This window comes from Eriocheir sinensis, chromosome 15 (genome assembly GCF_024679095.1).
Source record: "Eriocheir sinensis breed Jianghai 21 chromosome 15, ASM2467909v1, whole genome shotgun sequence".
NCBI lineage: Eukaryota > Metazoa > Arthropoda > Malacostraca > Decapoda > Varunidae > Eriocheir > Eriocheir sinensis.
The window spans coordinates 4,513,833-4,541,663 of NC_066523.1; the positions used below are offsets into that span (position 1 = coordinate 4,513,833).

Sequence of the window (27,831 nt, forward strand, 5' to 3'; positions counted from 1 at the left end):
TTATATTTCTCTCAGGTTAAATTTATCCCCGGGAATCCTGAAATTTTCCCCCTTGGTCCCCCAGGTTGAAAAATGCTGTACTAGGTGATTGGCATGCCGTCCTGTGTGCGCTGATGGGCCGAGTTGGGAGGCGCCATGATGAAGAAAGTGTCTCCTGTGTTTTGCGCAACGAGCAGGCAATACAAGCCATGGAAGGGAGAGCAAAGGCTGCGCCGCCGCATCTATCAGTATGCAACAAAATGGAAAGGCCTAAGTCTGCATACTAACTCCATGGAGTGTCCACGTCTCGCTGGCAGCAGGTGCACTGCAGGAAGGCAATCAATTAACGGCCACTACTACCAACGTAACACATGTCTCTGGCGTTAATGTGATAACCGCTCCCATAACACAGCTGCCATGCCTATGATAATGGGAGTCACCATTCGTTCAGTCTGTTTTGTCGTATGAGCATGAGCCAAGCAAGATGGCGCCACTATAAGCACTTGCCTGCGCCACAATGGGCTGGGGGCCGACCACCAGTCCCCACCAAGAAAGCCTATCGGCACCATGGACAAAAACCTGAAAAAAAAACTCTGCTCTAGCCATGCGCTACTACATGTAATTATATCATGAGGGTACATGCTTTTGTGGTCATCCATTTATTTTTGCTGAGCAGATCTTGGAGGTGGCGTGCCGGCGAGGCGAGCCCGGCACTCCTGCGTCACCTGCGTCGCTGTTGTGCCTATGTAACAAGATTATACTATTTTCCTCCACTAAACCTTCTTAAGCGGTTACAACACCAATAAGGAAGCCGTTCAGCATTACCCTTACTCCGCTGGGCTGTCACGCTGCTTCTTCCCTGCACAGCACTCAAACTCCCCTCCTACGATACCATCAAGTCCATCATATAAGGAAGAAGTCTGAAATGATGTAAGAACTGATACTAAACAGAATTATTATTGTTGCTGCTGTTGTTGTTGTTGTTGTTGTTGTTGTTATTGTTGTTGTTGCTGTTATTGGTGTGTGTTTTTTCGAATGTTTCTTTGGTTCTCGTTTGTTTGTAAGAGACAAGAGATTTAGGAGAGTAACTTAACTTTTGAAGAAAACACACCCACGCACGCACGCCACACGCATACTCACTCACTCACTCACTCAAAGCGGGACTCAATTTTTCTAAACGCTATCCACTCGGCCACCGCCTCACCAGACAGATGAGTTCACGGTATTTTCCAGGGCTGAGGCCACTTTCGCCTTGAGCAAATTCCGCGCCCCCGTCAAGCAGAGATTACAACTCCTCGCTGCAGGCCCAGATTCGATCCTGGTCTAGGCAGTCGGCTTGCAGCCCACCTCTCTTTTGGGCTGGTCGATAAACAGTTACTTGAGGAAATCTAGGAAATGTAATATGTGGTAACCCGAATACTGTAATGGCCTTGTGTCACGGCGCAATAGTTTCTTACTTACCACATGTTCAAGGGTTGAAGTGACGGAGATAAGCGATGACACAACTCGCAGCTAGAGCGTATACCACCAATTTTACATTTACCCTACTTGTGTATATATATATATATATATATATATATATATATATATATATATATATATATATATATATATATATATATATATATATGATAAAAACAAATAATTGTAAAATACAGACACTAGCGAATCATACACCGAAATTCTGGTGTTTCCGTGACATAGACAAAAACTTCATCTCGTTCATGCAGTGCAGTCATCTAAGCGACAGGCCACATCGTACTTTCACCAATAATTCTCCAGCAAACATTAACACGACGTGTTACGCTTTCTGGAGAGAAGATAATGAATGTGGCCCCCTGAGGTAGTTCATATGTTCAATGCTCCTCTCTTAAAAAACATTTTACTTAACCTTTACTTAATCCGCTTTGTTACCAGCAATAATGATAACTTACGTATAACTGAAAGATTATTTTAAGTTTTATTGGTGACGCCGCCGCTATTGACCTCAGGAAACTATCGATCACTTCAGGGTCTCAGATTACCAGCACAAGTGTCGGCAAGAGGTGGAATCATCAATGCAGTTCCCTATAAATTTAACTTACAACTTACAAACTTGACGCAACTCTGATCTTTATATGGGACAGAGGGTGGTTAGCATGATGAAGGTTTAGTTGGTATAAATTTCTGTGGGCATACCATGAGTGGCTGATTGTGAGGAAAAGCACCTGCTGCCGCCACGGCTGCGGCCATATGGTGCTGTAGGGGACACCATGACGGTCCCGGCTCATGCAGGCTAAACATACATACTACACACACAACATACATATATACAAAGTTTTAAATAAGAATTAAATAAATTAATGAGAGGTGAGGAGATTTGACAACTTATTATCACGAGCTGCCATTCATAGGCAGTCTGACCTAAGCAATACTATTTTGAACTTCTTTTACATGTGTTTGCTCTTGTTGTACTCTGATATGAAGTGTTTATTCTTGTACTTGTGTGTTCTGTTGTAAAGTGGTTGACAACTAATGGGGAATGAACAAGACAAACACAGCAATGCGTTTCACTTGGGGATGTCAAGGATATGTCATTCCTTGGCGTTCCAGATTCACAGACGTTTTCGAGTAATAAATTCGTGGCGATTTATAAACTACTACAGAAAACAATGCAACATTTTGCGAGGAAATCGCCATCTGGTGTAACAAATGTGATTAACTCCATCCTCACAAATACTCGTGACACCAAGAAAAATGTAACAGTTCTCAGTACAGGAAATGTTCGTCGCGACCACAGAATGATTAGATGCGAAATCAAGACAAAACTGAGAAAGGATAAATAACATGGTAAGAAAGTCACTTATAATCATGCGGCATAAAAAAAAAATCAGCGTTCACAGTAACCATACGTACGGGAAGTCTGTTGTAGAATTCTTGAAGAGATATATAACGATATACCTTCAACTATCAGGACTCGCATGCATTCAGGGGAGATTCCAATAAAAAATGAATTAAACCGGGCAATACCGTATCACCTGTTTACACCGTGCTTAAAGTCTTCAAAACATTTATGTGGAAGAATAACATAATTAACAACGGAAGTTTTTACTGAAGTGATCTTCGATTTACAGATAACGTTATTCTCTTCAGCGAGTCAAGTGGCGGGCGAGTTGCAGCATATTATATAAAAACTCAACTGGGAAAGTCTTCTAGTAGGGCTAAAGATAATTACGAAAAGACTTACCTTGTTTAAAACAATCAAGCTCAAAACCGATAGTTACTCATCCTCAAAGTTTTTCAAACAGTCAGAGAATTCCTCATCCGAAAACGAAATAAGAAGTCGTCTAAGAGTGGGATCGAGTACTTTCGGAAAACAAGTTAATATACTGAAAGGTTCTCACATAAAATGCATTGACTAGAAGGTGCTTCTTAGTGTAGTGGTTAAGGCTGGGCAACGGCAACGGCAACGGCAATCCGCCGAGTGGCGGAAGATTACCCGCAAGCGGCCCTGATCTTCAATCAACCCTAACTTCAGCGACTTCGTTCGTGGAGCACCGGGGGGCAGCATGGCTCAAGCAAAGTCATATATCACGGCAGCAACTATAAATGAAATTCGCCTGCGCCATCAACGGGCTGGGGCCGTCCAAGAGGCCCCTCAAGAGAGCTTACTGGCGCTACAGGCAGCACCCTAAAGGAAAAAAAAGATACCGTGGTTCGATTCCCGGATGAAGTGGAGACGAATGTGCAATCTCATTATATATTTGTGCCCTTGTTCACACGCCCCAGGAGGTGGTGGCCTTGCTCCGCCAAAGACGAATAACCCAGTGCCAAAACCACAAGTTATTCACAACCGAGAAACATAAAGATATGAGCTTGTGGCTCAATCCAGGATGATACAAGTAAGTTAATGACACATACCTTACAGCAGCAGCAGTACATTTGAATCCTTTGATGAGCACAAACGCACGCACACGCGCCCACACACACAGAAGGAAGTCTGTAGGGAGAGCCCTGCGCGCCCTCTGAGCCCCACCCTCTCAACACTCACCCCCACCACCCCAGGAACTGGCTGGTGGGGGTGCAAGCTAGGGGGAAGGGGACCATACCGGCTACAGACCCTACACCCCTTCCTTTGGTGGTGGCGGTGATGGCAGAGACGGCGGCGGTGGTAGTGATAGTGGTGAAGGCGCAACCTTCTGTAATGTCATAAAGCAGTTTATGATCAGAGGGTTATATTGATAAGTAGCATATAGATATACACTATGAAGGAGGAGGAGGAGGAGGAGGAGAGAGAGAGAGAGAGAGAGAGAGGTGGGGGAGGGGAGGCCAGGAAATATATTGATATAGATAGATAAAATAGAATAGATAGATAGATGAATAGATAGACAGACAGACAAATAGATAAATACTCTTCTCTTTTATTTATATAACAGGGACGCGCTGTCTTTTTTATTTTATTTCTCAGATTGTAAATAAAACCCGTAAGTTTTCTCCTAAAAGTAATCATTTGCATTTCTCTTTTTAACCTTTTCAGAGTTTTGCTCTAAAATATGTAGTAATTGTTTTCCTTCTCAAAAAATGGATCAAAGGAGTCACTGACTTGATGTATAAAACTGCGGCATTAGCAGCATTACACAAACGTGAGGTCGAAGTTGACATTCCTTGACAGATATTGGCACATTAATACAGGAAGGGAACATTCCTCTGTCTTGAAAAATGAAATATCACGGTAATGAGGAGCACAAACTTTTGTCTGTTTTAAGTAAAGTTGTGAAGAGAAAAAGGTGAGCCCCGTCCCATGTACCACACAAGGCACGGCCCCAGCCGCAACACAAGTCCCAGCACGCCTCCAGTATCGCCAGGGAGACTGCGGCAATATAAGCAATGCTCACAACAAGAAGGTCCATTGTCACGCCCCCTTTGCGCCCTCCGATCACGGCGCTCGGGACCACCACCTTGTCCCTGGAATGACCTGCCCTTATCTGTACGCCCTCACGCCGTCTTTTCCTTAAGCCCCTCTTGGTCCCCACAGAATTCGATGGAATGAAAACATAGAATATGCATCACGATCCTTTGTCGGGAAGCCGGCCTGAGTCTCTTCCCTGCCGTCCCTTGCTCGCCCATTCCAGACATCAGGACACCTCGGCCCAAGCTGCCTAACACAAATACCACAAAACCAGAAAAAGCAAACGTTTGGAACCGAAGATACATAACTCAATAGAGATGGTAGAGAGAGAGAGAGAGAGAGAGAGAAAGTGTGTGTGTGTGTTTAGCTAAGAAAAGGAAAAAAATGTGCCTAAAAACGGCAAAACCAAATACAATTATTCATGTAAAGAAAATTAAAACAAAAACAAAAAACATCAATCCAAAGTGAGTAGCTGGGCGACGTTTTCTGTAAGTGGCGTGCTTCAAATGGGTACACTTCGGCATTTAGAACGCTGGCTGGAACACGTAAGCAGTGTGGCTCGCCGACTTGTTTTCTTATATCTGTATGTCTCGTTGGTGATAACCGCTCGTTATATAAACACCAACTTTTTTTTTATCCACCATGAATACTGGATTGGGATCTGATACATACAGGATTGAGTTCCGCTGACGTACGTATATTGATATTTTCCGACTCGTGGTAGTCCATAAGGAAATCCCAATCAAAGTGAATGGTGTTAGTCCTCAACACTTTACTATTACTAACAATACATCGTTCAAGCTTCGTAGTTCATGATGTACTGTTTTTGCCATAAAAATTGTTTCCCACTACAATCAGTTCAAGCGACTGTCAAAAACAACGACCGCAGTAAATGAACAGCTGCTACCACATCGTTCCTTCTGAATAGACTATGAAACAATCCGGTCTCCAATCATATTTACAGATACAGGAGAAAGGAATGGAATAAGACACGTGTTTTCTATCAGCAACGCGTTAAATGAGTAATAAAAATCGAAAAAATCATTGACGCCGCTGCCTACTGTATGCTGTCACGATAGGCGAGTTAAACGTAAAGCAACGAGGCGGTTGTCATAGTGACCAGTTATGTAATCAGTCGAGGGAAACGGATTAAGTGAAAGGAATAGACGGCTTTGAGCAAAAAAAAAAGAGATGTAAACCATATATACAGAAGACAGCAATTAACACACACACACACACACACAAAAAAAGACACTAACCTGCCAAATAAACGAAAAAGGTGAGCGAGAAGGCAAACTCACGCGCAAAAGAAGGTAAATATTAAAAAAGAGGAAAAATTGAGGTGTATCAGTAAATCCTTCGCTTAGCTTCCTTTTTCTCCTTGAACAAACAAACAAACAAAAAAATACTCTCGCCCTATTTATTCGTGAGAGAGAGAGAGAGAGAGAGAGAGAGAGAGAGAGAGAGAGAGAGAGAGAAGACCATATATCTCCTCTTTAACCCGCCTTGCTCCGTTTCCCCGCCTCGACAGCCCCCCCCCCCCCTCTCCCTTCCCCGGCCTTTACATTACTAGCTTTGATCCTTTGAAAAATGAGAAATTAGTCGTGTTTGCTCTCTGCGGCGTCGAGGGCTTTATGAGATAGAAAATACCTTGAGCGTCTCGCAATATTTATTTGTGGGTTAAAAAAGTGGAGCTAATATGCGTAGGCCATCTTTAAGAGGATCAGAGACGAGGAGCATTCATTTTGTTTGTTTATTTCTGTGTTAGATATTAGTACATCATGTGTGTGTGTGTGTGTGTGTGTGTGTGTGTGTGTGTGTGTGTGTGTGTGTGTGTGTATTACTACTACTACTGATGATAATAATAATAATAATAATAATAATAATAATAATAATAATAATAATAATAATAATAATAATAATAATAATAATAATAATAATAATAAAGAATATAATGATAATAAAATAATAATAACGATGATATTAATATCAATACCATTAGTTATTATTATTATTATTATTATTATTATTATTATTATTATTATTATTATTTATGCTGCTCTCATTATCATTATAAGTCACGGCAGCGCCAACCACAAGGAGGGATTATGTGTTTCTAATTTTAATTCAGTGTTCTTTTCCTGGAATGTAATATATATATATATATATATATATATATATATATATATATATATATATATATATATATATATATATATATATATATATAATTTAAACTTGAGGGAGATGCGAGTGTTCGAGGCACCAAGGCATCAGTCAGTTCCACGAGCGGCCCATTTTCAGTCTCACGCTCGGCCCGGCACAGCTCCTTCCCTGCCTCCCCTGCGTCATGGTGTCTTGCACACATTGCTTCCATACGTTGGGAGCCTTCAGCCACACCTGGAGGGCCTGTCCATTCCCCACGCCCCCGCTGAGGAGCTCCCAACCTTACCTTGTCTATGAACCTGCTACCTCACGCCTACTTGTAGGGAGACGAGGAGCAGATGCTTCATAACATAGGCTTTGATGGAGGCTGGAGGAGCCTTCCTAAATCCATATAATATTTTACAGTGTGGACTTAAACATTACTCATATTGTGAGGTTTTTATACGAGGTAAAACTCATTTTGTATAATTAGTGAAATAAAAACTTATGTAAAACATTATGAAAACAATTTCCCATTGTAATACAGAGAAAAATGTAAGTAACGGTTTCCTGTGCTTCTCTAGGCAGACAGGCTCTATCAAATTAAGCTTCACTGACAGATACATGAGTAGATGGATGGTCATCACTGTAATCATGAGGCTGGGAGCTCTCCGTCTCTCCGCCTTTTCAGTCTGCCAGAAAGTTTTCTTCCCTTGCTATTTTAATGTTATCTTGGTGCCGCTTCAGCTTGCGGTCTACCCGGCCATTTGTACTTTAGACAAGACAACACAAGCTGAGTCTCCGGAGACAGGTCAGGTCATTACATGGCTTAGACTACGGTAACTGTGGTCAGGTCATCACTCAGGTCAGGAGCACTCAGGAAACAATAGAACATCAGATGAGGTCTCGGGAAACAGGTCAGGTCATTACATGGAGGCAGGACTGGGATGGGACTTGACTCTAACGGAGTCTAACTGGTCAGGGTAGGTGACTACCTGCTTAGCACCCAGCACCGGTGCCTAGTAGATAGTAAGCAATAGTAGTAGTAGTAGTAGTAGTAGTAGTAGTAGTAGTAGTAGTAGTACCTCCATGGGTCATTATGTAGCTTAGACTACAGGTACTGGGGTAGACTACAAATACTGCGTTAGACCGCACGCTACAGTAGCATCGTCATCTTTTACCGCTATTTTAAGTCATACATCACGACAACCACTATAAATAAAATTCGCCTGCTCCATTAATTAACGGATTGGGATCACCCATAAGGCTGCTCAAGAGAGCCTACCGGCGCTATAGGCAGAACCTAAAATAATCATATTCTTTCCCCTTCACTAACGCGCTACAAGCCTCCACCCCTGCAAGTCTTCACCCTTCCCGTGGTTCTGCTGCACAAGCCTTCCTATTCAAGCTCATCGTTATGCTGTCCAATTTACTAATGCAGGAGTAACAAGTATCTTTCCTCTTCATCCCTCTTACTGAAAACTCTGAAAAGTCTCCTTCCCCTTTATTTCCTCCTTTCAGCGATTTACTCTCAAGAAGGAAGAATCAAGACATCTCCAGAAGAAAATTTAATCATTTCTTTTGGGATCAATTGTCTCTACAAGAGGAATAAGAGAAAGAAGCGACAACACGGAAAGATGACGAGAGGACACAAACATACGAAAGAAAAGCAAGGAAAAGAAAACTGAGGAAAGAAATGAGAGAGAGAGAGAGAGAGAGAGAGAGAGAGAGAGAGAGAGAGAGAGAGAGAGAGATTGATAGACAGAGATCATAACGTTAATACTTTACATAAAACAGCGTGCATAAGTGTGTGTGTATGACCGCGCCTTACTGACTGACTGACACACTGAAGGACAACCCAAGAAACAGGTATATAAAGAATTACGGAACCTCTCGTGACGGTAAGGCATGTGTTACCCTAATGTTAATCCTCGGAAGAAGAAAAAAAAATATAACACCTAGAATTTGTGTGTGTGTGTGTGTGTGTGTGTGTGTGTGTGTGTGTGTGTGTGTGTGTCATTTACCCGTCGTGTGCACCTCTTTCCCCTCATGTGCACTTTTGTCCCATCGTGTGCACCTCTCTCCCCTCATGTGCACTTTTGTCCCATCGTGTGCACCTCTCTCCCCTCATGTGCACTTTTGTCCTATCGTGTGCGTCTATTTCTCCTCGTGTGTACTTTTTATCCCCTCTTGTGCACTCATTTCCGCTCCTGTGTCTTTTCTCTCATGTGCACCTGTCTCCCCTGTGTGCACTTGTGGCCTCGTCTGCACTGAAGGCCGCCCCCCTCGCCACACCCATAGGCGAATCACTCCCTCCCTCATATGACCCTAAAATAATAGAAAAAATAATAATGGGGCGCCATCCGTTAAGGGGACGAGGCATGCTAATGGCGGCGGCCACGCGGAGTGAGGAATTTATGGTCAATTAATGTAATGGTGTAATGACGTGGAGGCGGCGGGGGGCTATTACCTTCTTCCCGCCCCCCCCCCCCATACCCTCCATCCTCACTCTAGCCCCCCCCCCCCCCTCCCCCTTCAACACCAGCTCAACTCCCGCCATGGTGAAGTCTTGTGCAGAGTTGATGGTAATGATGATGATGATGATGATGATGGTGTTTATGATACCGATGATGATAATGATGATAGCTTCTGTGGTAGTGGTTGTTGATGTAATTGTTGTTGTCGCTGTTGATGTTTTTGTTGTAGTATTGCTGTCCGGTGACGATAAAAATGATGATGGCGATGGTGTTGTAGTATAGAATAGAATAGAATAGAATTTATTTCCATTATTACAATGGTTATTTTTGACATATATCTTATAATCAACTAGAGTTATAACAAAAGTCTCATACAATATGGCCAATGAAGTTTAGCCAGACGTGTTGAAAACTAAATTTAGGCACAGAGAGCTAGTAGTAGTAGTAGTAGTAGTAGTAGTAGTAGTAGTAGTAGTAGTAGTAGAAGTTGTTGTTGTTGTTGTTGTTGTTGAGTAGTAGTAGTAGTAGTAGTAGTAGTAGTAGTAGTAGTAGTAGTAGTAGTAGTAGTAGTAGTAGTAGTAGTAGTAGTAGTAGTAGTAGTAGTAGTAGTAGTAGTAGTAGTAGTAGTAGTAGTAGTAGTAGAAGTTGTTGTTGTTGTTGTTGTTGAGTAGTAGTAGTAGTAGTAGTAGTAGTAGTAGTAGTAGTAGTAGTAGTAGTAGAAGTTGTTGTTGTTGTTGCTGTTGATGTAGTTATTGTTGTTTTGGTGGTGGTTGTGGTGGTGGTGGTGGTAATTATAACAATACTGTAGATTGTAATAAAAATGATGAGAATGAGGCGCCTGCATGTTTCTATAGGTGTGTGTTTGTGTGTGTGTGTGTGTGTGTGTGTGTGTCAGTGCTGGGCACTTGCGGTACTTTTTGCGGTACTGCGGTACTGAGGTACTACCGCACAACCAAACCGGTACCGCATAGAATTGCTGAAAGTACCAGAGTACCGGTACCGCGTTCAAATTTCCCGCGGAACTTTTCGCCGTACCGGCAAACACTTTAAAGAAAAATAGTGATGATAATAATTAATGAATAAATAAATATGCATATAAAAATAACCAATACCACTGTTTGAGGGGGCCGGGGGTGGGGCACCTGACCCACCAGAGTCCAGACTGACAGACATACGCACAGACACCGTGGGAAAGAGGGGAGGCACTTTCACTGAAAAGGATATGTACGTATTGTTAATTAAAAGGATGTGATTTTTCATCGGAGGGAGGTTGGAACCAGGATTTTTTCACCTATGCTTTTCTAGGAGGAACCTTAATTGCTTCTAAAATTAATCAACACCTCATAACTCTTATAGTACGTTAAATGAATTCATCTTTAGTTGCGTGCGCGCCAATTATCTCGCTATAGCTGGCAACCGTGAAAGAAGGGGGAGAGATACACGTTAGTAACGTGTACCGTGCTAACGTAGACGGATTTAGAACGTGTAACGTTCTAAGTCCAGGCTCAACTTCACTACTGGCCGGTCGGTGAAAATCTTGCTCCTAGGAAATAATCTATTAAATAATTACTTGCAATATTATTGTTATCTACAACATTATTATGTTATTCGGGGCACATGTTTTCTACTGGATAGTTTCCACCTAATCTCATGTACATTACATGTGTATTACTTTTGTACAGTCTTCTCAATTGTAAGTACTTGTATTAAAATTCATTTTTTGGCGGTTTTATATATATATTTATATATATATATATATATATATATATATATATATATATATATATATATATATATATATATATATATATATATATATATATTTTTTTTTTGGTAATTCGTGACGCAGCTGTTTTTTTTTTTTTTTCTTTTCAAGTGCTGCTTTAAAAACCAGGTACCGCAGTACCGCGGAACGCACCACGGGGGGCGGGAAAAGTACCGGAATACCGCGGAACGCACTGGGCATGCTGAGGTACCGCAGTACCGCGTAACGCAACCCCAAACTTTTGGTACCGCGCCCACCACTGGTGTATGTGTGTGTGTGTGTGTGTGTGTGTGTGTGTGTCATAATCACAACTAACCTTGCTCACTCACCCATCCACAGCTCACCCGCCTCACTCAACCAATCACAACTCATCCTCCTCATTCACCCACTTCTCGCCTGCTTCACTCACCCATTCAAAACTCATCTGCCTCACCCACCCACTTACTCATGCCTCACTCACACATTCACAATCCACCTGCCTCACCCACCCATTCAAAACCCACCTGCCTTACTCACCCATTCACATCACCCCTGCCTCACTCACCCATATACTACTCGCCTGTCTCACTCATTCAAAACTCGCCTGCCTCACTCACTCACCCATTAAAAACTCACCTGCCTCACTCACCCATATACTACTCCCCTGCCTTACTCATCCATTCACACCTCGCCTGCCTCACCCTCTCATTCACAATAGATGGACGTGTGTAAGGAAATAATAATACCAGCTTGACTTGATCCCTTCCTCTAGTACTACGCCATATTACTACGGCAATCGCTTCCTCTTCGCTCTTAATTAACGGGGAATAAAATGTTTCTAGTGAGTATACTGCGGAAGCCTTGTTGGCCTCGCTGCAATCCCGTCTAAGTCGTGTAATTTCCACTCTCTCTCTCTCTCTCTCTCTCTCTCTCTCTCTCTCTCTCTCTCTCTCTCACACACACTTCCTGGCTCTCCTTCCTCACCTCCGCGCACCAGACTAATAATCCCAAAGGCGACTCACTTCTTTCATCTCCGTTTTACTCGGAACTTCACAGTGCACCGTATATACCTCTTGTTTAGCGCGTTGATGGCCTGTCTAGCAAAAAGAAATCCCAGGTTATTTCCCTAATGTACAGATAGTTAATGAGCCACTCTATAGTTATCGCACAGTGAGCTCATTAACGGTTCCTCTTTTGCATTCAACACCAAACTCTTCTCCTCGCCTCCTCCATTTTCCACTTGTCGCGCCCTTTTATTGGCCGTTAACATGCCTCAGTTATCTTTTATTGCCCTTTTACCGTGCCATTCCGCCCGCTCCTCCGTGTCATTTCTTCCTTGCACTCCATCCATCATACACGCGGGCCCCACCACCCCTGCCTCCTCCTATCGTCACTCCCTGCATTAGCGCGTGTCAGTCAGCGAGGGCCCCTGCTCCCTAAGCCCTGCCCCTCACGTTCCCGCCGCACACCGGACCCAGAGCTTCAACCCAAACTGCTGTGGACGGACACGATTTTATGGTTTTGTTTACTGTCAAAAAGAAGTTTACTGCCAAGGACTATTTCTTTTGGGTATACTTACTCTTTATTATATTACTGGTGGACATTCTTTACGTCTCTGCTTCCGTGATCTCGCAGCCCATTCATCATCTCATCAAATCACTCTGGCGGCAATTAAGAAGGTTCGTTCTCCCTAATACTTTCTCCTCACGCAAGATGAACACACACACACACACACACACACACACACACACACACACACACACACACACACACACTTTTTTCGGGTTCTGATTTTTTTTTCTTAGGTTCATAGTACAGAAAAAGGGTCAAACTACCACTACAGGGTCATAAAAGTACATATGAAAATAACGAGAAACAACGAAAGGCTTGTCAAATGGCGAAATGTTAAAGAATAAAAAGCCTATGTCCCCAAAACCTTAGTCACTACCAAGAGAACAGAAAAGGAAGAGGACGATGAGAAAAAAAGTTTTGTTCTGGAGTTGCTTTGACGTTTAGCGCGCACACACACACACACACACACACACACACACACACACACACACACACACACACATGGTTCGGGGATATAATGGAAAGCTAGGTCAGTGAGGTCACGGGTTGGGATCTCAGACCAAGTGGCTACTGTTTGTCCGGGTCTCCGTTATCGGTGTTGTCGCGACCATCAATCAAAGGCAAGACTCGGAGCTTTTGAAGTGTGACCTCTTTCTCCGACACCTAGTTAGGACAAGCCAGAAAAAAAAATACAAGAACAGAAGCACAACCCATATTCATGTGAACCACTAATTGGCACGAATATGCACACACAAACGTAAATCATTGCACCACCTCAATATAAAGAAAAAAAATATCAAATCATATGTGCAATAACTTCCCACTTAAACACAAAAGTTATTTCTCATATTGCTGCCACTGTCGGCCGGTCTTATTCTCTGAACCATATTTTCCGTGCTTGATAAGCTGATTGCCTTCACGAAGCAATATTTTTCTTGCAGGAAAAACGGTTTCTTCTGATGGAGCTGCAGGGAATTCGAGTGAATCATTCCTTATTCAGAGTAATTGACATGAATTTTATATTAGAGTGAAAAATCAAAGAGAATAAAGTCATATATTATGGTATGGTAACTATATGGGAAGGGTGATTAATTTATGGAACTGTTTAGGTTTCAAGAACTTAATTTTACCAAACAAATACGCTCTCTCTCTCTCTCTCTCTCTCTCTCTCTCTCTCTCTCTCTCTCTCTCTCTCTCACACACACACACACACACACACACACTTCACGTATGTCTATAAAAGGGTCTCACGCCTACCCCTGCACCATGCCGGCGTCACCTGCAGGTCACTAAGCCTCAGCATCGTGCCTGGCTCACACGCCATGCACCACGCCCGCCCCTGGACCACACACCGGCCAGCAGGCACCATCGCCACCCCTGACCCTATAATTCTTAGGTGCCGCCCATCCATATCTCGTGCCGCGCCCATGCCACCTTCATGTCCACCACCACTGACACTACATCTGCTATCATTCTTACTACTATCACACACACACACACACACACACACACAAAGAATAAGGTGGAAGAAACTGCAAAATGAGATGATAAAGATGTTAACGAATTTAGTTTTACTTGGCGAAGAATTATTGATAAAAAGCTTTAGTAATGCCAAATATACACAAATGAAAACAACAAATATCAATTGTGTTAGCTACGAATATTACCTATGGCACATTACGCATTGTAAGTTATAAGATACTGGACTCATATGAAGAATTGCTAAAAAAGAAAACTACGAAAATTTCGATTATGATAAATGTAGCTGCAGTGAGAGTCTTGGCGGGCGCTGGGAGAGGGCGGTGAGGTGTGGGCGAGTCAACACATCACCACACGCTGACAGGCGATGACGAGATAACCCTGGCTGGGGAGGTGAGGATCTTGCCCTCTCCGTCTTGCAGGCTGTGTGTGTGTGTGTGTGTGTGTGTGTGTGTGTGTGTGTGTGTGTGACAGACAGACAGACAGGTAGACAGAAAGACAGACAGAAAAAGAGGATAGAATTAAGAAATTTGACAAAGATAATATAAACTGTTGGATGCATTTCTCATTTTCGATAATATGCAATGTCTTTTTTACTTTCCTTCTTTTCCTCCTCCTCTTCCTCACCTAATTATGCATAACATCAGAACTTACTTGAGAGAGAACATTCAGGAGCAACTTAGCAAGTCCTAGCGTTGCAAAGTTTACCGTTTGAGGAAGGACCAAGTCAGTTAGATTATGCTCTCTCAGTAAGTGACGGGTTAGGGGAGACTTAGTTGGTCTTCAAAATACTAAATCGATTCGACAATATTAATCAATAAAGCCCATTTGAAATAAGTTACACATGAATAACGCGCGGTAACGGAGTACAATTAAAAGGACAAAGATGTGACATTAACACGTAAAAGTTATTTTACTATTTGAGTTGTAGACCATCGGAACAGACTCACCAGACTCATACAGGAAATTTCAGGACGTCATTAGAGAAATAGCCTAATCAGAAATACAGCTTTTCCCCTTACTGTTTGCTGCGTATCTTTCATATCTTTTGGCCACTCCTCTTGACTCTTTGTAGGAGCAGCGAGTAGCGGGCTCTTTTTTCATTATTGTTTTCTTTTTTGCCCTTGAAATGCTTCCTCTACCGTAAAAAAAAAAAAAAAAAAGTGATGTGCTGTGTGGTGCCTCGCTCAGGAGTTCCTTAGTGACCTGAATAAGTGGGTGAGCAGCAGGTTTGGCGGGGCGCGGAGGGCCAAAGGAAGGCATGGGCTGGCAGGCTGTGTGGAGGGAGGGTGGAGTGGAGCCGCTGATTCATAGCTGCCGGGAAATTGACTCGCCGCCTCCCCGCCGGCAAACCTGACTCCGGCACCGGCACACCTGAGTGGCTCGGTAAATCACCCCACACACCTGCCTACTCCCTACACCGCCCATACTGCGCCTATATCCGTGGCGCGCGCACGTACACACACACACACACACACACACACTGGCCGCTTTTCTTAATTTCGAGCTTTCTAAAGTAACCTCTGGAAATTTGTAATGATCCCTACCTTGGATCTCTCTCTCTCTCTCTCTCTCTCTCTCTCTCTCTCTCTCTCTCTCTCTCTCTCTCTCTCTCTCTCTCTCTCTCTCTCTCTCTCACACACACACACACACACACACACACACACACACACACACACACACCCTTACTAGAAACGCTACACGTGACCCCGGTGCAGGTCAGAAGATAGTAAAACAGTACAGCGTATTTAGGCAGCGGAGAGATGCGTGGAATGCGACATACCATGTTGTGTGTGTGTGTGTGTGTGTGTGTGTGTGTACTGGTGCGCGTGAGGGCTTTCCGTTTTCGTGCGAACCTTTCTTACTTAAAAAGGGGGAGCAGAGGGTAGCCTACTGGTCAACGCCCGGATGTGGTGAGCCAGGGGTCTAAAAGCGAGGCCCACCGTTTTCTATTGATAATTTAAGTCATTGCTAAGTGATCGCAGATCCCCTACATGTCGTCATCAGGCTATTGATCTCACCTTTAGCAACTTCTGTCAAGAGGAACGTGAGGGGGGAGGGGAGGGGAGGGTTGAAGTGTAAGCTGAAAAGTATGCCACTAATAAAAATCCGTTCCTGCCACCTGCATGATCGGGCCGACCTGCCACCTTCAAGATAATAAATAGACTGCTGGGGTACGGGCCTCAGCGTTAAAGAAAAGAAAATGAAGAAAAAAATATGAGGAATAAAAGTGAGCACATGAAAAATTCACAGGAACGGTGTATTCAACACGAATATGGGGTAAATTTGGCAAAACATCTGAATTATCGAAGTTAAAAAAAAACGTGTGTGTGTGTGTGTGTGATAGAACAACGCGTATTGGAATGTTCAGATTGAGCATTATCTTGTTATCACACACACACACACACACACACACACACACACACACAGGAATACACAGGAAAAAAATATCAGGAGTCCTGTGGGTTTATAGCGAGGGTGTCTGTTGGGCTGCTAATACAACTGATGGATAAGGTGTGGCAGGACAGGCTAACACGGAAGAAGGCTCCTACCCACCACCTCTCCTTCCGGAAACGTGCCGGCAGAAAATGAAAAGCTCAATAACGTAAAAGGGTCTCACAGGTACATATGAGCGGCGGAAAATAATTAATAGATGACGATTTTTATCACTCTTTGAAAAGAATCGTAGCACTTCAGTATAGGATCACAAGAGGACGAAAGAAAATTCTGGAAAAATAATATAATAATAACAAGCAGGCCTCTGATATTTATACGTTTGTACTTTTTCACAAGGTTGCAAGAAAGTCATGTATCACGGCAGCCACTATAAATAAAATTCGCCTGCGCCTCTAGCGGGCTGGGGTCAAACAAGAGACCCCTCAAGACAGCTTACCGGCGATATGGGCAGCACCAAAGAAAAAAAAAAAGTCAGAAGAAGATGGAGAGCTGCCAAAATCTGAAATATAAACATGGTTGGATGGATTGATACATAGATAGCATGGAAGGTAAAAAAAAAGTTATAGATAAAGACAGATGGACAGCTAGATATAGATAGTGACAAAGAAAAATAAGATAGACAGTTGAAACACATGTAGAATTGAATAAAAAGATACAGACTGATAAATTGTTAGAGATAAATAATAGCAGGTAATGTGACAAACTGAGTGACTGAGACAAAACCAAGAAAAAAAAACTAGTGTGCAACTTTAGACGAATTTAACGACTCTCCTTCCCCTTCCCTGAGCCTTGCACGACACACGACGGCAGAAGTAGGGCAGTGCGTCCTAGGAAAGGGAGGGAGGGGGGCAGCGCGCGTGCAGGTGAGCAGTGGCCAGGTATGGTAATAAGGCAGCAGGTGAATAGGGGTGATCCGCCATGCCAGGTGTTCCGTGCCGGCCTGCCATATGGAGGGGACTGTTGACACGACTACCTCACCCCTCACCCCCTCACCCCATCGCCCCCCTGTACCTCTCGCCCCCTTCCTCCCTTCATCATTTTATTCCTCTTTTCAGTCATCCATTGATTTATTCCTCCATCTTTTACTTATAAATGGTCGGGGTAAAAGTGTGATATGACCAAACAAATTGCGGCTAGTAACTGAACCTGAATAGCAAGTCTCGGACACCAACGTAAGAAATAGGACTGTGAAATGGGCTGAGCGTCAAGCATGATAGTTTTTTAATGATTCCGCGACACAAGTTGGAATTCCTCAGTTGAGCGAGTTGAGAATTTTCCAACAGGTACACTGACACACCAACCCATGGCTACTGTATAACACTGGTCATTTCCCTGAGCTGGAGCAATCATGGCAGTACTCTGATAAAGGTAGTGTGATAAGGATTTCAAAGCTCTTACGTTTCTATTAACACGGAATTTTGAAAGTACAGGTCAGAGGAAATGATACTTTTGTTTTAATAATGAACGTACTTCGGAGACGATCATATGAAGCGCTGGTTGTGTTATTGCTGGGGTTTTTTTGTTTTATTTTGTTTTGCTAATGAAACTTCTACACCAGCGGCACTGTTGCATCAAGTGGAGTCTGCGCTCTTCTGCACATGTTCAGAGCAACAAAGTGAAGTCAAAACTCATGTGGAGAGTCACTTTCATCAACGGCTCCACAAAAACAAATACAGTACTCCCGCTCAGCTGAAGGATAAAGGTTTAGTGAGAGACCAGGCAGAATACACCGACACACATGTTTCTTTTACGTATATTTTTTTGCTCCAGAACTTTATTAATACGTTCTTTCCCTCTTCCCTTTCCTATTAACCTTTCCACCTACACATCTCTGCTCCCCGCGGCCTTTCCTTTCCCCGAACCACTGCTCTGAGCACCGGCCAGCGGGCAAATAATATATGGAACACTTGACAAGGGTGGATGACGTTACAGAAATACAGAGGAAGATAGATAGATAAGACAGATAGATATATAGATAGATAGGCAGAGAGAGAGAGAGAGAGAGAGAGAAATTCGGAAGTTGGGCCATAGTTAGGGTAATTAACTTAGGCAGGTGCATGACCAGCCAACACACCACGCCCATACCTCGTTACACACGCACAGGGCTCACTAGACGCACACACACACACACACACACACACACACACACACACACACACACTGAACGTCATGATTTACTTATGAAGTGTGTGTGTGTGTGTGTGTAATCGTGAGAGAGAAAGATTAACAAAGAGACAGAAAACAGCGTATCTCTCGTTTAAAACAGATTAACAAAGAGACAGAAAACAGCGTGTCTCTCGTTTAAAACAGATTAACAAAGAGACAGAAAACAGCGTATCTCTCGTTTAAAACAGATTAACAAAGAGACAGAAAACAGCGTATCTCTCGTTTAAAACAGATTAACAAAGAGACAGAAAACAGCGTATCTCTCGTTTAAAACAGATTAACAAAGAGACAGAAAACAGCGTATCTCTCGTTTAAAACAGATTGACAAAGAGACAGAAAACAGCGTATCTCTCGTTTAAAACAGATTGACAAAGAGACAGAAAACAGCGTATCTCTCGTTTAAAACAGATTGACAAAGAGACAGAAAACAGCGTATCTCTCGTTTAAAACAGATTAACAAAGAGACAGAAAACAGCGTATCTCTCGTTTAAAACAGATTGACAAAGAAACAGAAAACAGCGTATCTTTCGTTTAAAACAGATTGACAAAGAGACAGAAAACAGCGTATCTCTCGTTTAAAACAGATTGACAAAGAGACAGAAAACAGCGTATCTCTCGTTTAAAACAGATTAACAAAGAGACAGAAAACCGTATCTCTCGTTTAAAACAGATTAACAAAGAGACAGAAAACCGTATCTCTCGTTTAAAACAGATTAACAAAGAGACAGAAAACCGTATCTCTCGTTTAAAACAGATTAACAAAGAGACAGAAAACAGCGTATCTCTCGTTTAAAACAGATTGACAAAGAGACAGAAAACAGCATATCTCTCGTTTAAAACAGATTAACAAAGAGACAGAAAACAGCGTATCTCTCGTTTAAAACATACATATTTTCTCCCTCACCATCACGTGCGTAGAGTCACAGAACCCGACTCACTCGCTCACTCTCCTACTCACATCCCAGAATCCTTCCTTCCCCTTTTTCCACCTTTTCTAACTTAATCCATCTGTAATTTCCTCTCCCACAAGAGCCAATCACACGCCTGTTTACTCTGAGCTCTCAAACCCCTCCCCTCCCCCCCACCTGGACCCCCTACACACGACTCCCCCCTTCCCCCCACTGCGCACACTTCTTATCGCTACTTATACCCTTCCCCCCGGCCCCCCTATCCCCCTAGCTTCCTTCCCTCCGGCACAGCTTCCGTCTCCACTACAGTTCCACTCTCTACGCACGACAGGCAGGCCTCTCATTTCCTGTAACGCCCGGCAAAAGGAGAACATTAATTGGAGCGTCGCTGAGGCTCTTGAGTTCTGCGGCGGCGTGATAGCCACTCGGATAGAGGACTGCTGGCCGGGGCGGATCGTGTGGGGACGGGGAAGGGATACACTTACATACATACACATATAAAAAAAAATTATACATATATGAACGTTTGATGGACTGAACTATATATTAATGGTTAAAGATGTGGTGATGATGATGATGATGATGATCCTAATCTTGATGATGCTAATGATGATGATGATGATGATGATGATGATGATGATGACACACCAACATACATACTTGCATATCGTCTCTCTCTCTCTCTCTCTCTCTCTCTCTCTCTCTCTCTCTCTCTCTCTCTCTCTCTCTCTCTCTCTCTCTCTCTCTCTCTCTCTCTCTCTCTCTCTCTCTCTCTCTCTGTGTGTGTGTGTGTGTGTGTGTGTGTGTGTGTGTATATATATATATATATATATATATATATATATATATATATATATATATATATATATATATATATATATATATATATATATATATTATAAACACATGGGGAATTCTGACGAAATATTGGAAAATATTAGCCTTAGACTAAGGAACTCTCACTCTCACATTGTGGGAAGCCTGCAGCTTACAGGCACGTGCAGCAGAGCTTCTTGAGAAAGTTAATATAACGAGTAACGTTCACAGAGGGACGGTTGGGCCTCAAGCATTTCCTTGAAAACACCTGGGGACTGTACTGCCTGATCAATAGGTAAGTCCGGTAACACAGCCTGGGCGACACACTCCGAGTGGCCACATGGCTTTGAGCGGCCCAGCCAATCGGCACAGTTAGTAATTATTGGTAGCCCTTGTTGATGTAATTATTCATGACGCATTGCTGGGAGGGACGCCGTATGGCGGAAGCTGCTCAGGTGTTGCGTGAACACCGCAACGAACATATTCTTTCCCGATCACTCAATGCGTCAAGGGCACCTTCAGGATGGTCTAGTCGTTACTGGCTTATATTTAGTAAGAAGGTATATAAATAAGCAAATAAGACAGACAGTCAACTATTTTTTTATTTGAATGTTTGTTTGTTTGTAGATTGGTATATAGTTATTTTTTGTTTGTCAATTGGTTATTAAGTCATAACTATATAGCTTGTCAATTGGTGTGTTATTATGTAATAAATCGAGTCGTTAGTTGTTTGGGTGGTTCGCTGAATGGTTAGTTACTAAGTTAGTTAGTTGATCAGTTAGGAAGAGGGCTGCTTGATTAGTTTCTTAGTTTTTGGGCTCCACGAAAAAAAAAAAAAGAGGAAGTATGTGCAAGTCCTCCTTTTTTATAAACTCAACTCCATCTCAGGATTTCAGAGGCAGCGGTGATCAAACACCTCATTCCGTGTCACTCGTAAACCTCTGACGACAGGTACCTAAGAAAGCCAGGCTGTCAGTCATGGCAGGCTAGACAAATTTTAGGGTTGCCACCCGTTCCTTAAAATATGGATTCGCTCCGTATTGGAGAGCTAGATGTTGCGTTCCTTATTTTCCTTAGCTCAAGGTGGCAACCTTATTACAACTGTCGAGGACAATACTTCACTTCTCAAGCAGAACCACTACGGAACATTAGCGTTGCCATTAGCGCAACCCGATGATGCACCGGATACTCAGGGGCCTCGCGAGGACAACATAAAGAACACAGGCGGCTGCTGACACAAAGACAGGAAAATGTGTCCCGCAGCGCGGACACTCTCTCTGTATGTATGTATTTTATATATATATATATATATATATATATATATATATATATATATATATATATATATATATATATATATATATATATATATATATATATGCCTTTCACAACAACACAAGCCGGCCGTTTCTCGTGATCATTTAGTCAAAACATCCATTTAGCACAAAATATCCTCCCAAAGGGTCGCGGCCTCCCTATACACCGTTTTGCCAGCGTTCCATCCACGTGATTGGCGTTTGTCCGCGCCACTCCGAAGATTGGCTGGGATCAATGCCGTGGACGCGGTAACCACTAACCACCCGGACGATGTAACCTTGTTCACGCCGCCGCTGGCACCACCACCGCCACCATCCTCACAACCACTACCCTCACCATCACCACCACGATCACTATAACCACCACCACCACCTTAACTACAACCTTCCCCCCACCATTCCTACAACCATCACAACGACCATCCCCCAATACCGACACCACCACCACCACCACAACTACTACCATTCTTACAGCCACCACCAACACCTTCACCACCACCATCACCACCAACAGCAAACACAATAATAACATCCATACCACCTCAACGACTTCCACACCATTTCCATCGCTACCCCGCCATCAACACCATCACAACCACCACCTGAACCACCACCGCAACTACCATTAAACAACCATTATTGCTGCCTCATTGGTGGCTGACAACATCACCACCACCACTCCAAGCGATGCCATAACAACTTCCTATTATTACACTGACCACATTAACAACGAAGACAATGACAACACAAACAACAACGACGACACAACAAAACTATGGAGACGATTCTTAAATTCTGATGCCAAATGAAAACATACATCTATCATATCCATCACTATCCTCATCACCACCACCACTGTTATCATCATCAGTAATATCATTCCTGGTGTAGAGAATGACAACAACAAGAACGACGACAAAAAATTAAAACAACGGCGCTTTCTCGATGCCAGATAAGTAACCCACCAGAGTATCATCACCATATCCACCTTCCTCCTCATCACCGCCACCACCACCGTCATCAGCATAACTAATATCAGTCTTGGGGTAGAGCCAAGCACACCTGTCCCCTATTCTACCGGACCTGAACGTTGCCAACCGCCGACGTTTCACTGTGTTGGTCTTCTCGCTCCTGGAAGGCCTAGTCACCCCTGTGCTGCCTCGCTATTGCAGGCTCCGTCAGGTGGTCCGTGCCTTATCTCTTCGCTGGGTCGCGTAGGAGCCTTACCTTCCCTCGAGTGGCTAGTTGGTATTGGTGTTTGTGTGAAGAATGGGGAGAGAAGGAGAAGGAGGAGGAGGAGGGAGAAGTGAATGAAATGAGATAGACGAAGAGATTGATGATGGGGAGTACATAGCGGTGGAAGGGGGACAGATGGTGATGATTCCAAGGAGAAGATAGTAAAAGTCAGATAAAATAATATATTTTGGTGTGTTCAAAATTTGTGGACGATGTACTGCATCTAAGCGAATTTTTTGATGATTTGCCTGACAAAAGTTAGGTGAATACTACGATGAAAAACGATTCCCTGAGTGTAGAATAATACAGCATCAGGGAAAAAGAGAGTAGTTACCAATGATGGCGTGATAACTATGATAATAAATATGGTAAGGGAGGTAAAAGAAGTTTCCTATACACGGTGAACTGCTGTCAACAGAAATGCATAGAGTATTTATTTTTATTTTTATTTTTTATTTTTTTACGTGTTAGCCTATGGCGCCGGTAGGCTTTCTTCAGGGGCCTGGCGGTCGGCTCCAGCCCGTCATGGTGCAGGCATTGCATAATTGGCATGATACACCTAAACGAATTATTCCAACCTGAAGCTCCTGAAGCCCCAGTACCAACACAGGCCTAGTTACTTAGTGACGTGCTGTGCACAGCTTTGAGGGAGTCGTGCTGCGGATAAGCGGCAAGCCTCGAGTTCAGAAGTTCCGAGGAGCAGTGATGAAGGTTTGTGCATGGTTCCACAATAATGTGCAAGATGCTCGAACAGCCATTATAATATACATTAATGTATGGAATCCATGAAACAGTAAGTTACTTTACATATGAAGGAAAACCCATTTAAGAGATGAGGGCTGGCTGCCCCTATATGCAAGAGGAAAGGGGGCCATCAAGGCTGTAACTAACGTAGTATTACGTTGTTCACTGTGCCAGACAAGGTGTTTGCCCATCTATTGAGCCACTATGCTGATCCGTAACCGATTGCTGGCTTCATGGACCTGAGGAATCAGGCTCAACGCCTGGTAAGTTGACAGCTGACCGCAATCGCGTACTAATACAGCGCCGACGTGCGTTTTGACAGGGGATGGTTGCATCCTATGCCGATCTCAAGAAGGCTTTTAACTAATTGCGTCGTGAGACACTTTTGAAATGCCCTGTGACTTAGTGTGATTCCTGCTTAGATCGTTGGTTTATTGACTGGTCTGTACTCTGGAACTGGGAGTCCTGTGCTGGAGGGAAGACATAGCTAGGTTCCTTCCCTGAACGCGAGAGTGGGGCAGGGCTGTGTCCTTGCCCAACACTTTTAAACACTTCCCTGGATTGGTTATTAGGTAGAGCTGTGGACCGATGTCCCATAAGGAATCTATTGGCAATATCAGGGTCATTGCCCATAATGCAATGCCAGTCACTGAACATGTTTTCACAGATGATACAGAAATTCTCGCCGTCACTGGAGGTTCTGGTGAGGGCTGCCGAGGCGCGAGCTAGCACACACACACACACACACACACACACACACACACACACACACACACACACACACACACACACACACACTAAATCCAAAAAGAGAAATCATTCACTCGCACACAAATGGTAAACTGGGCAGCCATAAATCGCGCAAAACATCTCATTGCGCAGACTACCCGTGATTATTTGATTAGTTGTCATCTTTCAGGCGGCGGTGCGACCTTCACTTGAGCCCCACCTGTAATCACCGCCATGGCACCCATCCCTGTCCCTCCCCGCCCTGCAGCCCCCTCCAGCGCCCTTCCTCCTTATGTCCCCCCACCCCCACCCTATTCCCCGAGGCACTCTGATTCTGTCCGCCTCTCAACTCTAATTTGTGCGTCTGTAACCTGCGCAGGACCATCACTCAGCGCCACGCACCTCCAGCACGCTGCCCAGATTTATTCCAAGAAGGGGAGACTGAGAGGGAGAGAGGGAGGGTATGGAGAGTTGAGAAAAGATAGGAAGGGATGGAGGAATGGAGGGAGAGAATAAAGGAGGAATGGAGGGAAGGGAATCGGAAAGGATGGAGGGAGAAAGAGCTGGAGGGAAGGGGATTGGAAGGGAGGGTGGAGGAAAGATCTCGGGGAAAAGGAGGAAGGAGGGTGGTGGTCAGAGGGAAGAAATACGTATTGCAAGAAAGAGATGATGTGCATGTCTGATAAGGATAAAGTTATTGAAGAGAGAACTGAGGAGCCTGGGATGTGAACGACAGAGCAAACTAAAGAAGAGATGATAAAAGGGATAAAAGATAATGGAAGGAGAAAAAAGGAATGAGGGCGACTGGCCAGGAGAATGGAGGAGGGGAGGAATGATGGAAGAAAGAAGGAAAGGAAGGAAAGGAACGGGAGAGGAGATTGGAGGAAGGGATGCAGGAAGTGAATGAAGGAAGAGGGATGTAAGAGGGAAGAAAAAGGTAAAAAGAGAAAAAATGAGATCTCACTGAAGGCAAACATGAGGTGTGTCTATCCCCGGGAGCAGCGACGGGCCAAATTTGTGGCTTTACCGTGTACCAGCGACGGGCCACATTTTTGCAATGATATAAACCCTCCATATAATCCCCATATAATCACGTTCACTACCTCTATCTCCCCTCATTAAGGTAGGTAATAATCTCCCAGCTACTAATGCCTTTCCCTCAGAGGAGGATGACTAAGATGATTCAGGGGTTGTTAAATCATTCTCTAGAAAGAAGAAGGGCGTGTGGAGACATGATCGAGGTTTATAAATGGATGAAGGGTTAATTACCTTCCTCACCTCTATTCTCTTCCCCTTCCTCGACTATTACGTCTACTACTATTACTAAACTGATCACAAATGCGTTGATATATATTAAGAAGTGGTTTGTGTGAGTGATGATTTTTTCTCATTTTTCTCGCTTTGAGGGGCCTTTAAGAAACATGATCCCAGCAGCTACCGGGTTAAGGAAACAAAGAATACATGTTTGGAAAATATAAATACCTCTGAACGAAATAAAGGTACGTTTAATAAGAAGGGCGAAACAGATATCCTTAAAGCAATAAAGACGATATTCGATTCCTACCCTAACTCAGCCTCCACCTTCACATTCCTTCCCCTTCCTTCCTCCTTGCTATACCTGTCTACTCACCTGATTGTTTTTCATCTCCTTACCTCTCCCAGTCTTTACTTTCCCATTCCTTCCTTCTCCTTCCTTTTAACTATATTTCTCTGTTTACTTCTTCCTCAGCCTCCACACTGGCATCCCTTTCCCTTCCTTCCTCCTTGCTATACCTGTCTACTCACCTGTTTGTCTGTTTTTCATCTCCTTACCTCTCTCAGCCTTTACTTTCCCATTCCCTCCTTCTCGTTCCTTTTACTTGTTTTTATTCTTCACCTCCTCACCTCATTCCTTTCCCTTCCTTCCTCCTTTCTACACCTCTCCACTCACCTGTTTGTCTGTTTTTCATCTCCTTACCTCTCTCAGTCTTTACTTTCCCATTCCTTCCTTGTCCTTCTTTTAAGCTGTATCTTCCAATACACACACATCCAATTTATCCATTCTCCTATCTAAATCATCCACGATATCCTCAACTTTCAACACTCATTCGCTCCACCCCATTCCACTGCATGCCTCATCTCTACAAGTCCCTTTCCCGTCGCAGTCCTCACTTCTTTCCCCCTTTCCACAATATCCATTACATCCTCAACCCTCACAACTCAATCGTTCCACCCCATTCAACTGCAAACCTTCTCTCTACAAGTTCCTTTCCCAGCACAATCCCCACTTCTTTCCCCCTTTCCACAATATCCATTACATCCTCAACCCTCACAACTCAATCGTTCCACCCCATTCCACTGCATGCCTCCTCTCCACGACCAGTTCCTTTCCCATGGTAATTCCCACTCCACCCTTCTTCTCTCAGTCTCCCCATGTAATAACGTCCACCATCTCTATCTCCCCTCAATCAGGTAATAATCTCCCAGCTACTAATGCCTCTCCCTCTACCTCCCTCACCCCTCCTCTCTTCCCCTTCCTCTACTATTACGTCTGCCTCCTTTCCTCCTACTCCCCTCTCCCCTTCCATGCACTCGTAAATGACTGGCAGAAGGGAGGAAAAGGGAGATGGCTGGCAGGGTAAGAATGGGTAGTGGCTGGCATGGGGAATGGAGAGGAGAGGCAGGGGAAGGAAGGGCCGAGGAATGATTGAGGAAAGAGTTAGGGAGGAAAGGGGAATGGCTGACCTCTCATGCCTCCACACTCATTCCTAAACTCCCTCATATCACACTCTCCCCCCCATCACTCCATTTTCACCTCAATCAATACCCTCACCTCTTCTTCCCGTGCACATCCTCCCCACCATCATCACCCATCCTTCCCTTCCCTATCACCCTCCCCTAAAATGAGTCTTATCTCCCTTCATTTTCACTTGCTAACCTTTTCCTTTACATCTTTCACCATATCTTTCCCTCCCATCATCACCTTCCATCGCTCTCTCACCCTCTTCGTTTCCCTCAGCAACAGAAGACATCCTCCTCCACCCCCTTCTCAGCCTTTCTTCATATCTTTCACCCTATCTCTCTCTCTCTCTCTCTCTCTCTCTCTCTCTCTCTCTCTCTCTCTCTCTCTCTCTCTCTCTCTCTCTCTCTCTTTCCGATCGTCACCTTCCATCTCCCTTTCTCAGTCTTCACATGT

At 43.8% G+C, this 27,831-nt stretch overlaps 1 long non-coding RNA gene across 1 annotated transcript in view; it reads right to left on the bottom strand.

Annotated features, from left to right (window-relative positions):
- Positions 1-3,393: 3,393 nt before the first annotated feature.
- The window catches only part of LOC126999064 (uncharacterized), a 47,029-nt gene continuing 22,591 nt past the window's right edge, over positions 3,394-27,831 (bottom strand). Inside the window, exon 3 of the long non-coding RNA XR_007753120.1 lies at positions 3,394-4,157. This is a non-coding gene — a long non-coding RNA (uncharacterized LOC126999064). The remainder of the gene's footprint in view (positions 4,158-27,831) is intronic.